Source organism: Salvelinus alpinus, chromosome 6 (genome assembly GCF_045679555.1).
Source record: "Salvelinus alpinus chromosome 6, SLU_Salpinus.1, whole genome shotgun sequence".
Classification (NCBI taxonomy): Eukaryota; Metazoa; Chordata; class Actinopteri; order Salmoniformes; family Salmonidae; genus Salvelinus; species Salvelinus alpinus.
Genome location: NC_092091.1, coordinates 84610990 through 84625446, shown reverse-complemented (window position 1 = coordinate 84625446; position 14457 = coordinate 84610990). Strand labels below are relative to the sequence as shown.

Below are 14457 nucleotides of genomic sequence, written 5' to 3'. Positions count from 1 at the left end.
TCCTCTCTTGGCCCAGTCCAGCCTGACCCTGACATATAGCATCAGGCCTGTAGAGTTGACTTGGGTAACAGGCCTCTAGCTTCTACACCACATCCCCCCTTCTCCTGCTCTAACATAAGACCTCATCAGTACTCATTTTGGGTGCTGGTACTGTTTATATTGAGGTGCTGGAACATTAAGCCAATATTCTATAAGAGGTGAACTCAAGCAGTAGAAAGTTAGAGGTGATATTATAGGACACACTATGTGAACTTTTCTGCTCTGTCAGCAGTTTCCTGTGGAGTTTTTCAGTTTGCTGTAGTGTGTTCAACCACTGATCTAAGATAAGATGCTAAGAAGTTTATCTCACATCATTGACCTAACGAACTAATGACATAGAAGTCATATAGCCGAGCAGTATTTTCCACTCTTCAGTCCAAACCTTATGACAGTGACTTGTATATGTCAGTGGAGCCCCAGTTAGATACAGATATGATACCTGCAGTGATACTGACCATCCTTTTCTGGAGCACAGGTAGGATGCTGATATACACTTGTGACAGTTACTGAGATATGTTTTGATATTGTAAGATATATTACCATTTGCAGGGCTAGTAAAAGAACATGCAACTGGAAGCAGACAGTAAAAATGTGTCTCAAAGCAGGACAATGATGTGATCACCTGTAAATGTACTTTACTGTAGCCTAACTGTCCATCTGGGGACAGGCACTAATGTCAGTTAAGTTGTGATGGTGTCATGCATCTGACTGCTGTATATTCAGTGTGTCAATGATTGATTGTATCTGTCTCTATGTAAATGAATGAGAGTATATATTATATTGGTGTTATGTTAGAGTAGGAGAAGGGAGGGGTGTAGATGATAGAGGTCTATGAGCTGAGTCAAAATCAACAGGTCAAACACTATATGTCACAAAGAGAGAGAGAAAGAGAGAGAGCAAGAGAGAGCGAGAGAGAGAGAGATGAAAGAGAGAGGGGTGTGGAGAAATGTTTGTGGAGGAGGAGAGATAGAAGGGGAGGGGAGATAGGAGGATAGGGGAGAAAGGGTAGGGGAGAGAGAATGGGAGGGGAGGGGAGAAAGGACGGTAGGAGAGAGAGGAGGGTAGGAGAGAGAAAATGGTAGAGGAGAGAGCAGCGGAGGGGAGAGAGGAGTGTAGAGGAGAGAGGAGGGTAGGGGAGAGCGAGAAGTGCAGAGGAGAGAGGAGGTTAGGGGGTAGAGGGTAGGGAAGAGAGAAGGGGAGGGGAGAGAGGAGGGTAGGGGATAGAGTAGGGTGGAGGAGATAGGAGGGTAGAGAGAGAGGATTCAAGAGGAGAGAGGTGTGTAGGGGAGAGAGAGTTGTGGACGAGAGAGGATGGTAGGATAGTGAGATGGGTAGAGGAGAGATGAGGTTAGGGGGGAGAGAAGGGTAAAAGAGAGGAAGGAAGATAGAGTGAAAAGGGTATAGCAAAGAGTATTGTATGGGAGAGAGAAGGGTAGGGAGAGAGGATTTGAGAGGAGAGAGGATGAAGGGGAGAGAGAGATTTGTGAGGGAGAAAGGAGTGTTGATGTGAGAGAAGGGGAGGGGAGAGAGGAGTGTAGGGGAGAGAGAAGGGTGGAGGTGAGAGGAGGGTAGGGAGAGAGGAGGGTAGGGGAGAGAGTAGTGGAGAGAGATTTGTGAAGGAGAGAGGAGGGTAGGGGAGAGTGAGTAGTGGAGTAGAGAGAAACAGTAAAGGAAGGGAGATATATTTTGACTTCACACCAGTGATGTCATCCTACCCAGTAAACTTTTACGCTATTGGCCCAGCTCAGCTTGACCTCTGACCTCTGGAACTGAACTATTGAGAAAGTAACAGAAAGCTGATGTATTAAATGAGATATACTGTAAACTCATCTGCAAAGAGAGCTTCACATGGAAGGGGGATGTGTGTTCACGTGGGTGTTGTTGCACAATACCAATGATAAGCCTGTCTTCCCCATCACATCATGGAAGATCATGTTATGTTCATTTCTTATCTCCCTCAACAATCACAAACAGTTAACATTAAAAACATAAAACATTCAAAAGATAAATTATATATAAAATAAAATGTTAACAATATACAACAACAAAAAACACCCCACAAGGGCCCTCTCAGCCAGTCGGCTCCACTAGGACCCTCTCAGTCAGTCGGCTCCACAAGGGCCCTCTCAGACAACCGGCTCCACTAGGACCCTCTCAGTCAGTCGGCTCCACTAGGACCCTCTCAGTCAGTCGGCTCCACTAGATCCCTATCTGTCAGGTGGTTCCACTATGGCCCTATCAGTCAGCCGGCTTCACTAGGGCCCTCTCAGACTGCCGTCTCCACTAGGGCCCTATCAGACTGCCGTCTCCACTAGGGCCCTCCCAGGCAGCCAGCTCCATCAGAACATTCCAAGACAACCGGCTCCACTAGGGCCCTCTCAGTCAGCCGGCTCCACTAGGGCCCTCTCAGCCAGCCGGCTCCACTAGGGCCCATTCAGCCAGCTGGCTCCACTAGGGCCCTCTCAGCCAGCCGGCTCCACTAGGGCCCTCTCAGCCAGCCGGCTCCACTAGGGGCCTTTCTGTCAGCTGGCTCCACTAGGGCCCTCTCTGTCAGCTGGCTCCACTAGGGCCCTCTCTGTCAGCTGGCTCCACTAGGGCCCTCTCTGTCAGCTGGCTCCACTAGGACCCTCTCAGTCAGACGGCTCCACTATGTCCCTCTCAGACTGCCGGCTCCACTAGGGCCCTCTCAGTCAGTCGGCTCCACTATGTCCCTCCCAGCCAACCGGCTCCACTTGGGCCCATTCAGCCAGCTGGCTCCACTAGGGCCCTCTCAGCCAGCCGGCTCCACTAGGGCCCTCTCAGCCAGCCGGCTCCACTAGGGCCCTCTCAGCCAGCCGGCTCCACTAGGGCCCTCTCAGCCAGCCGTCTCCACTAGGGCCCTCTCAACCAGCAGGCTCCACTAGGGCCCTCTCAACCAGCAGGCTCCCCAAGGGCCCTCTCAGACAGCTGGCTCCACTAGGGCCCTCTCAGTCAGCCGGCTCCACTAGGGCCCTTTCTGTCAGCCGGCTCCACTAGGGCCCTCTCAGACAACCGTCTCTAGAGCCCTCTCAGTCAGCCGGCTCCACTAGGGCCCTCTCAGCCAGCCGGCTCCACTAGGGCCCTCTCAGCCAGCCGTCTCCACTAGGGCCCTCTCAGCCAGCCGGCTCCACTAGGGCCCTCTCAGCCAGCCGGCTCCACTAGGACCCTCTCAGCCAGCTGGCTCCAATCGAGCCCTCTATTTCAACCGGCTCCAGCAAGGCCTTCTCAGACAGCAGCCTCCACTAGGACCCTCTCAGCCAACCGGCTCCACTTGGGCCCATTCAGCCAGCTGGCTCCACTTGGGCCCTCTCAGCCAACCGGCTCCACTTGGGCCCATTCAGCCAGCTGGCTCCACTAGGACCCTCTCAGTCAGTCGGCTCCACTAGGACCCTCTCAGTCAGTCGGCTCCACTAGGACCCTCTCAGCCAGTCGGCTCCACTAGGACCCTCTCGGCCAGCTGCAGTTGTGATTGTAGCACGTAAATGTTTGTGAGGGCAACAACAACAACAACAAATGTGGGATGCAATCCAGCAAAGTCAGTACACAACAAAACACTAAACAATACATGAATTGCACTATACCAGTGCTACACCTGGCTGTCAGCGGAGCCTTGTCTGGCAGCGAAACAGTTCATTCAACCTCATTTACTGCCTTTTAGAAAAAAATTGCTTATATGGCTGACTTGCTAAAACAAATGTGGTTTCTACTGACAATTGAGATGCCCAAATGATGGCATATGGGGACTACAGGCGGATAAGAGGTAATCCGTCGATTAAGACATTAATGAGCATTCAACATTGGCCGTGCTGTCAATCCAATATGATTTCTGCTGCGCTCAAAACAACTCAGAACTGTGAAATCTGACTTCAGTGAGTTCAAGACAACTGGGAACTCTGGAAATAACGAGCTCCGACTGGGAAAATATAAGTTTTGAACGGTCAAGTCGGGAATTCGGGCCTCTTTCTAGAGTTACTACCTGACGTCATCATGAGCCGACCTTCAAGACATCTGAGTTGTCAGTTGTCTTGAAAGCACCATAAACACAGAGAATGCCAGACTTTGATGACAACATTTGCCCACCGTCACGTTGGTAGATGGGGCAAAACATTTCAAACTACTTATGTAATACAATGTTAGGTATTTTTCTAACGTAAATAATCGATTAAATTGAAGACGGGATGATTTGTGATCGATACAGGAGGAAAACAAACTGTAGCATGCTTTCTGGTCAAGCGCCTCTATCGAACAGTACACTTCAAGTTACCCTCGTTCAAGATGGCCGTACTTCTTCATTACACAAAGGAAAAACCTCAACCAATTTCTAAAGACTGGTGACATCCAGTGGAAGCGCTAGGAACTGCAAGAAGGTCCCTTAGAAATCTGGATTCCCAATGAAAACCCATTGAAAAGAGAGTGACCTAAAAAAAAAAATCTGAATGGTTTGTCCTCAGGGTTTCGCCTGCTAAATAAGTTCTGTTATACTCACAGACATGATGCAAACAGTTTTAGAAACTTCAGAGTGTTTTCTATCCAAATCTACTAATAATATGCATATCTTATCTTCTGGGGATGAGTAGCACGCAGTTGAATTTGGGCATGCATTTCATCCGGATGTGAAAATACTGTCACCAAGAAGTTAAAGGAAAAAGCTTCTTGCAGTTCGTTGTGTGCAATCACAGTTCTGGTGTCCAGAAGTTATTTTTAGTCATAAGAGACGGTGGCAGCAACATTATGTTCGAAGTAGAGTCGCAATTCAACGGCTCAGACACGAGACATACGTGGCAGGGTCTACAGTCAATCACGGACTACAAAAAGAAAACCAGCCCAGTCGCGGACACCAATGTCTTGCTCCCAGACAAACTAAACAACTTCTTTGCTCGCTATGAGGACAAGACAGTGCCAGTGACATGGCCCGCGAACAAAACCTACGGGCTCTCCTTCACCGCAGCCAACGTGAGTAAAACATTTAAACATGTTAACACTCGCAAGGCTGCCGGCCCAGACGGCATCCCTACCCATGTCCTCAGAGCATGCGCAGACCACCTGGCTGGTGTGTTTACGGACATATTCAATCAATCCCTATCCCTGTCTGCTATCCCCACGTGCAAGAGGGTCACCATTGTTCCTGTTCCCAAGAAAGCTAAAGTAACTGAGCTAAACGAATATCGCACCGTAGCACTCACTTCCGTCTTTATGAAGTGCTTTGAGAAACTAGTCAAGGATCATATCACCTCCAGCCTACCTGACACCCTAGACCCACTCCAATTTGCTTACCGCCCCAATAGGTATTCGCAATCACTCTGCACACTGCCCTAACCCATCTGGACAAGAGGAATACCTATGTAAGAATGCTGTTCATCAATTACAGCTCAGCATTTAACACCATAGTACCCTCCAAACTCGTCATTCAGCTCGAGACCCTGGGACCCTCCCGCCCTGTGCAACTGGGTCCTGGACTTTCTGACGGGCCGCCCCCAGGTGGTGAGGATAGGAAACAACATCTCCACCCCGCTGATCCTCAACACTGGGGCCCCACAAGGGTGCGTTCTCAGCCCTCTCCTGAGCTCACTGTTCACCCATGACTGCGTGGCCATGCACACCTCCAACTCAATCATCAAGTTTGCAGACGACACTACAGTGGTAGGCTTGATTACCAACAATGACGAGACGGCCTACAGGGAGGAGGTGAGGGCCCTCGGAGTATGGTGTCAGGAAAATAACCTCAAACTCAACGTCAACAAAACAAAGGAGATGATCGTGGACTTCAGGAAACAACAGAGGGAGCACGCCCCTATCCACATCGACGGGACAGTAGTGGAGAAGGTGAACAGTTTTAAGTTCCTCAGCGTACATTTCATGGACAAACTGAAATGGTCTACCCACACAGACAGCGTGTGGGTAGAGGCTGAAGAAATTTGGAATGTCACCAAAAACACTCACACACAGATGCACAATCGAGAGCATCCTGTCGGGCTATATCACCGCCTGGTACGGAAACTGCTCCGCCCACAACCGTAAGGGGCAAACTACCTGCCCTCCAGGACACCTACACCACCCGATGTCACAGGAAGGCCTGCCTGTTCACTCCGCTATCAACCAGAAGGCGAGGTCAGTACAGGTGCATCAAAGTTAGGACCGAGAGACTGAAAAACAGCTTCTATCTCAAGGCCATCAGACTGTTAAACAGCCATCACAAACATTCAGTGGCTGCTGCCAACATACAGACTCAATCTCTAGCCACTTGAATAATTAATAATTGGAGGTAATACATGTATTACTAGTCACTTAAACAATGCCACTTAATGTAATGTTTACATACCATACATTACTCATCGCATATGTATATACTGTACTCTATACCATCTACTGCATATTGCCTATGCTGTTCGGCCATCGCTCATCCATATATTTATATGTACATATTCTTAATCATTCCTTTACACCTGTGTGTATAAGGTAGTTGTTGTGAAATTGTTAGATTACTGCAAGGTCGGAACTAGAAGCACAAGCATTTCGCTACACTTGCATTAACATCTGCTAACCATGTGAATGTGACAAATGCAATTTGATTTGATTTGAGTAGGTTAAAAAATAAGTTACAAACAACGCAAAAAAATAAATAAATGGTTACGGGCAGGTAAAATGTCAGCCATCCTCTTCGGTGCCATCTTTTGTGTCAAAAAAAACGCGCCTATTTTTCCTCGAAGGTACGTAATTTCACAATTGCAATGCTATACGATACTAAAAAGAGCAAGTTAATTTTCTCACATCTCAGAAAAGATATGTAAATGTATACTTTTAGTTGACTAAATTCATGGTAATGATGGGTTTTTGAGCTGACGCCCAATAGAATCCCATTCACTCCTTGAAGTAGAGCACTCCTTGACCGAGAATCACCCAGAATGCACCGCGTGGCCCGTTGACGTTATATGGGCAACGTTTCCCTTCTCCTCAAAACTACATCTGTTATGTTAGACTCCACTCTGTGAGGCACATCGATCTGCAGGTTGAAATTGCAGATTTCAAAATTGATAGTGCAGTTTGTTTAGGTGATTTAACAGCTAGCTAGCTACTTCACATGCTGATATTGTTTTTAGTATTATTGTGTGTTGCTACGTTTGCTAGCTAGCTAGCCCATAGAGAGAGCATTGCATTGTATTATTGTGTGTTGCTACGTTTGCTAGCTAGCTAGCCCATAGAGAGAGCATTGCATGGTATTGTAATGACCCGGCTGGGTCATAAAGGGAAAAGAGACGGACTCTAGGTGTGCAGGTCAGAACACAGGTTTATTCATAAACTGGGCTATTGTTCCGGCCACAACCCACGCCGCTAAATGCCGAACGTACACAATGTTACCCTGTCGGGTTAAGAGTCACTCTCATAGGAACAGATCAAGGCCCGAACAGAAGAGAAAGAACAATGAGACAGTAATCCCTATTTATGCATTTCCAAATCCCGCGGTATTACCCATCATACCCCCCCAACCTTTCCATCTGTCCTGACATATTTAACCCCTGCTAGTAGCCATGAGAACCATAACACACCCACAAACACAGAACACAATACCGGGTCGTTACAGTATTATTGTTTGTTTATACGTTTGCTAGCTAGCTAGCCCTTAGAGAGAGTATTGCATGGTATTATTGTGTGTTGCTACGTTTGCTAGCCAGCTAGCCCTTAGAGAGAGCATTGCATTGTTATTGTGTAGTCGACTTGAGCTGCAACAGATTTCCAGAACAGTTTTCAATGTTGCTACCAATCTTATTATAACACCAAAATGAAACATTTGTTTTAAAAAATTGTTATCACACATTAGTGTTATTGAACACTGTAAAGTAAAGGAATGCGTGGCTTTCTGTGGATTTTTACATTAATGTGTAGATTTTCATTTTGTATATCATGATTTTATTCATTCTTTTCGGTTTGTCGTTATGCGTCCTTGTCGATTGAAGGCCTAATTAATTATTTTGATGTGTGCCTTTTATTTCAATACATATACAGGATTTATCTGGCATAGTTTATATTCACAGTCAGCTGCTTTATGCTCTGGTTACTTACACATTGGTGTGGGTATTTGAAGTCAGCATTGAAGTGTGTATAATTCATCTATTTCATTGTACTGTTCCACCAGTAGAATAAATGAGTCAATGTAGCCTCTGTATGATGAGGTTGGCTAAATGGGGTGTGTAGAAATGGATGTACGTTGTACATCCATTCCGCAGACCTTTAAACCTAATATAAACCTACTATTTGTCACGTTCCTGACCTATTTATGTTAGTTTTTGTGTGTTAGTTGGTCAGGACGTGAGGTTGGGTGGGCATTCTATGTTTTCTGTTTCTGTGTTGGTTTTGGGTTGCCTGGTATGGCTCTTAATTAGAGGCAGGTGTTTGGCGTTCCTCTAATTAAGAGTCATATTTAGGTAGGCGTTGTCACAGTGTTCGTTGTGGGTGATTGTCTCCTGTGTCTGTGTTATGTCTTACACCATACGGGATTATTTCGGTTGTTCGTTTCGTTTCGATGTCGTCTGTTACCTGTACGTAAGTTTATGTTTAGTTATGTAAGTTTATGTTCAGGTCTCGTCAATGTCGTTTTGTTATTTTGTAGTTTGGAAAGTGTTTTGTTTCGTTTCGTGTGCCATCGTAATTTATAATAAAGATGGCTTATTTCCCTGAGCCTGCGTTTTGGTCTGAAGATCCTTCTCTCCTCACCTCTTCCGAGGATGAGGAGAGCGTCACCCGTTACAGAATCACCCACCAAGCTAAGACCAAGCGGCAAAGGGAAACTAAACAGAGTAAGGGACAGGAGAGAAAGGATTTCTGGACATGGGAGCAAATAATGAATGGAGAAGGTCCCTGGGCTAAGGCAGGAGAAAATCGCCGTCCCAAAGCTGAGCTGGAGGCACGGAGGAGAGCAGAGGCTACCGGGGAGAGGAACCGGAGCTATGAGGGAACGCGTCTGGCACGGAAGCCAAAAAAGCCCGTGAGTAATTCCCAAAAATTTCTTGGGGGGGGGCTAGGAGATAGTGGGCCAAGGGCAGGTAGGAGACCTGCGCCCACTTCCCAGGCTTACCGTGGAGAGCGGGAGTACGGGCAGGCGCCGTGTTACGCAGTAGAGCGCACGGTGTCTCCTGTACGAGTGCATAGCCCAGTGCGGGTTATTCCACCTCCCCGCACTGGTAGGGCTAGATTGAGTATTGAGCCAGGTGTCATGAGGCCGGCTCAACGCGTCTGGTCTCCAGTGCGTCTCCTCGGGCCGGCATACATGGCACCTGCCTTACGCATGGTTTCCCCGGTTCGCTTACATAGCCCGGTGCGGGTTATTCCACCTCCCCGCACTGGTCGGGCAACCGGGAGTATTCAACCAGGTAAGGTTGGGCAAGCTCAATGCTCAAGAGTGCCAGTACGCCTCCACGGTCCGGTATTTCCGGCACCACCTCCCCGCCCCAGCCTAGTACCTACAGTGTCTACACTACGCACTAGGCTACCAGTGCGTATCCTGAGCCCTGTTCCTCCTCCACGCACTCTCCCTATAGTGCGTGTATCCAGTTCGGTGCCTCCAGTTCCGGCCCCACGCACTAAGCCACCTGTGCGTCTCCTAAGTCCTGTACACACTGTCACTTCTCCCCGTACTAGTCCTGAGGTGCGTGCCCTCAGCCCGGTGCCACCAGTGCCGGTACCACGCACCAGGTATAGAGTACGCTTTGAGAGTTCAGTGTGCCCTGTCCCTGCTCCCCGCACTAGTAGGAAGGTGCTTATCATTAGCACGGTGCCTCCAGTTCCGGCACCACGCACCAGGTCTACAGTGCGCCGTATCCGGCCAGAGCCATCCGTCTCACCAGCGCCATCTGAGCCATCCGTCTCCCCAGCGCCATCTGAGCCATCCGTCTCCCCAGCGCCATCTGAGCCATCCGTCTCCCCAGCGCCATCTGAGCCATCCGTCTCCCCAGCGCCATCTGAGCCATCCGTCTCCCCAGCGCCATCTGAGCCATCCGTCTCCCCGGAGCCTGCAAAGCCGCCCGTCTGCCATGAGCCTGCAAAGCCGCCCGTCTGCCATGAGCCTACAGAGCCATCCGCCAGACAGGAGCCGCTAGAGCCGTCAGCCAGACAGGAGCCGCTAGAGCCGCCCGCCAGACAGGATCTGCCAGAGCCGCCAACTAGACAGGATCTGCCAGAGCCGCCAACCAGACAGGATCTGCCAGAGCCGCCAACCAGACAGGATCTGCCAGAGCCGCCAACCAGACAGGATCTGCCAGAGCCGCCAATCAGACAGGATCTGCCAGAGCCGTCAGAGAGCCATGAGCAGCCAGAGCCGTCAGAGAGCCATGAGCAGCCAGAGCCGTCAGAGAGCCATGAGCAGCCAGAGCCGTCAGAGAGCCATGAGCAGCCAGAGCCGTCAGAGAGCCATGAGCAGCCAGAGCCGTCAGAGAGCCATGAGCGTCGAGAGCCGTCAGAGAGCCATGAGCGTCGAGAGCCGTCAGCCTGCCATGAGCGTCGAGAGCCGTCAGCCTGCCATGAGCGTCGAGAGCCGTCAGCCAGCCATGAGCATCGAGATTCGTCAGTCAGCCATGAGCTGCCCTTCAGCCTGAAAAGGCTGGATACCCAGAACTGCCCATCAGTCCAGAGCTGTCTCTCTGTCCGGAGCTGCCTTTCAGTCCGGAGTTGCCCCTCTATCCTAATCTCCCTCTCTATCTTCATCTATCTCTATATTCTTATCTATCCCTCTTTCTTGATTTATCTCTCTGTCCCGGGGTTGTCCCTATTAGATATGTTGTTAAGGGAATTTTGTGGGGGTCAAAAGAGGGTGGACATTCTTGGAGGGAGGAAGTTAGGATGGATTATGGTGGGGTGGGAACCGCGCCCCGAGCCTGAACCACCACCGTGGTTAGATGCCCACCCAGACCCTCCCCTAGATTTTGTGCTGGTGCGTCCGGAGTTCGCACCTTGTGGGGGGGGTACTGTCACGTTCCTGACCTATTTATGTTAGTTTTTGTGTGTTAGTTGGTCAGGACGTGAGGTTGGGTGGGCATTCTATGTTTTCTGTTTCTGTGTTGGTTTTGGGTTGCCTGGTATGGCTCTTAATTAGAGGCAGGTGTTTGGCGTTCCTCTAATTAAGAGTCATATTTAGGTAGGCGTTGTCACAGTGTTCGTTGTGGGTGATTGTCTCCTGTGTCTGTGTTATGTCTTACACCATACGGGATTATTTCGGTTGTTCGTTTCGTTTCGATGTCGTCTGTTACCTGTACGTAAGTTTATGTTTAGTTATGTAAGTTTATGTTCAGGTCTCGTCAATGTCGTTTTGTTATTTTGTAGTTTGGAAAGTGTTTTGTTTCGTTTCGTGTGCCATCGTAATTTATAATAAAGATGGCTTATTTCCCTGAGCCTGCGTTTTGGTCTGAAGATCCTTCTCTCCTCACCTCTTCCGAGGATGAGGAGAGCGTCACCCGTTACACTATTGCAGTGATAATTCATGTCTGGGGGCATTTTTGTTAATTTTGCATTTCTCCAAATAGTATTATAGAGTTTTTAAGTACAGTAAATTATCTGGTGGGGGGATTTCTACACACCCCATTTAGCCATACCCTAGGTTTAGCTGTATTTCTACACATCCCATTTAGCCATACCCTAGGTTTAGCTGTATTTCTACACACCCCATTTAGCCATACCCTAGGTTTAGCTGTATTTCTACACACCCCATTTAGCCATACCCTAGGTTTAGCTGTATTTCTACACACCCCATTTAGCCATACCCTAGGTTTAGCTGTATTTATACACACCCCATTTAGTCATACCCTAGGTTTAGCTGTATTTCTACACACCCCATTTAGTCATACCCTAGGTTTAGCTGTATTTCTACACACCCCATTTAGCCATACCCTAGGTTTAGCTGTATTTCTACACACCCCATTTAGCCATACTCTAGGTTTAGCTGTATTTATACACACCCCATTTAGCCATACCCTAGGTTTAGCTGTATTTCTACACACCCCATTTAGCCATAACCTAGGTTTAGCTGTATTTATACACACCCCATTTAGCCATACCCTAGGATTAGCTGTATTTCTACACACCCCATTTAGCCATACCCTAGGTTTAGCTGTATTTCTATACACCCCATTTAGCCATACCCTAGGTTTAGCTGTATTTATACACACCCCATTTAGCCATACCCTAGGTTTAGCTGTATTTCTATACACCCCATTTAGCCATACCCTAGGTTTAACTGTATTTCTACACACCACAAACTACTTTGTGTGGCTATTGGATGAGGGGAGATGGAGAGAGAGGGAGATATCAACAGAGATGGGGCTGACAGACTAACATGCAGTCAACTCAATATCTTTTCATAACTGACTTCTCACCAGTGATGTCATCACAATCAGTAACCTTTTCCACTCTTGGATCAGCTCAGCTTGACCCTGTCCTATGAAATTAATGATTTAAAAAACAGAGGAAAGCAAGTGTAATAAATGATATATAAACTAATCTGCGTCAATACATTAACCTTTCCATGGAAGAGGAATGTATGGGCAGACATTTGACAAACTGACTTGTTGGAAGGTGGCATCCTTCGATGGTGCCATGTTGAAAGTCACTGAGATCTTCATTAAGGCCGTTCTACTGATAATGTTTGTCTATGGAGATTGCATGGCTGAGTGCTTGATTTAATACATCTGTCAGGAAGGGGTGTGGCTGAAATAGAATCCACTAATTTGAAGGGGTGTCCACATACTTTTGTATATATAGTGTATGTACACGTGGGTGTTGTTGCGCCATACCAACGATAAGCCTGTCTTCCCATCACATCATGAAAGGTCATGTTGATGTTCATTTAACCTCTGTCTCTCTCTTCCTCTGACTCCTCCCTTTCTCCTCTGTCTCTCTCTTCCTCTGACTCCTCCCTTTCTCCTCTGACTCCTCTGCCTCTATCTTCCTCTGTCTCCTCCCTTTCTCCTTTGTTTCTCTCTGTCTCTTTCTCTCTCTTTCTCCTCAGATCTCCAGGCTCAAAGCGTCAGTCCACCAGGTAGGTAGAGTATAAATCTACAGTGATTATAGCAGTTCAATATTAGTCAACTTTATTATCACACATGGAGAAATTCATGTGTCCAAACACACCATTCTAAAACCCAATAACAAGTATTGTTTTATGGAACTACTAATACTTGTCAACCACAAAGCATTACTGCTGTTAGAATAACAGAATCACTGTCACCATCTGTCCTCACCACTGTGTTTTCCTCTCTGCTGTTTACAGCTGCAGGATCAGTCAGACTGGTGAATGGGACCAGTTCCTGTTCTGGGACAGTGGAAGTCTTCTACAGAGGAGAGTGGTCAGGTCTATGTTCTAGGTGGTGGAGAGTGATAAGAGATGTTAAGGTGTGTAGACAGCTGGACTGTGGGGATGTTGTAGCTGAATCTAGAGGACCTCTGGTTGAAGATGGAAGAGTCACACTATTGAGATGTGATGGAGATGAGTCTTCTGTTAGACAGTGTGACATCACAGGAGGACCTGGTTTCTGTAATGGTGGATATTATCATCATGTGACCTGTTCAGGTAAGAGACTGGTCCTATTGAGAGATTTATTTGTAGATTAGACATTATTACCATGTATCATATTTTATGTGTTTTTAATTTAAATAGAGGGAGAGATGTCAGATGTATTTAAACATTTATTTGTGTTTGTCATATTGGTTTATGGGAGATGTTCATGGGCAGATCATTGTAGTTCAGATGGTACTGAAGTGAAGCTGCCTGATGGATGTCCAGCTGTTTATTTTCTATAAAGTGAAGTGAACTTATTCCTGTCTCCTGCCTGCATTATTCCCAACCCTATCCTGAGTGACTAAGAACCCATTTCTACCCCTTGCAGAATCAAACATAGTAAACTACAATCTTTTATCCAACATATTTGTGTTTAGTCCTTGACAGTGTCATCAACAAAACTGATTGAATGTTCAACCAACTCTTTTTCTCCAGAGTCTGTGCGTCTTGTGGATGGAGCTGGTCTCTGCTCTGGGAGAGTGGAGGTGAAGTCCAATCAGTCCTGGGCCTCAGTGTGTGAAGCTGACTTTGACTGGCAGGATGCAGAGGTAGTCTGTGGGGAGTTTGGCTGTGGGGCTCCTGCAGCTCTACAGGGGGGGCTCTATGGAGGAGGTGAGGGTCAGACCTGGGATAAAGAGTTCCAGTGTAAAGGCAAAGAGTCCCTTCTCCTGGACTGTGACACCTCAGACAGAGAAAACAACACCTGCCTACCTGGTAATGCTGTTGGACTCACCTGCTCAGGTAAGAAACAGTTTGTCACTCAATCAACATTGTTTCTCACCTGGAGTGAAGAATATGAGAGACAATATAGGTGTGTTTTAGTGAGAAAATAGTAAGATTACTGTCTCTCTCTTTTCTTT

General features: G+C 47.6%; 1 long non-coding RNA gene across 1 annotated transcript; it reads left to right on the top strand.

The window, feature by feature from the left end:
• Positions 1–11522: 11522 nt before the first annotated feature.
• On the top strand, positions 11523–14332 carry LOC139577751 (uncharacterized). The gene is made up of 3 exons (XR_011675384.1): positions 11523–13078; positions 13310–13609; positions 14033–14332. It is a non-coding gene; the product is annotated as an uncharacterized lncRNA (long non-coding RNA).
• The last annotated feature ends 125 nt before the right edge of the window (positions 14333–14457 follow it).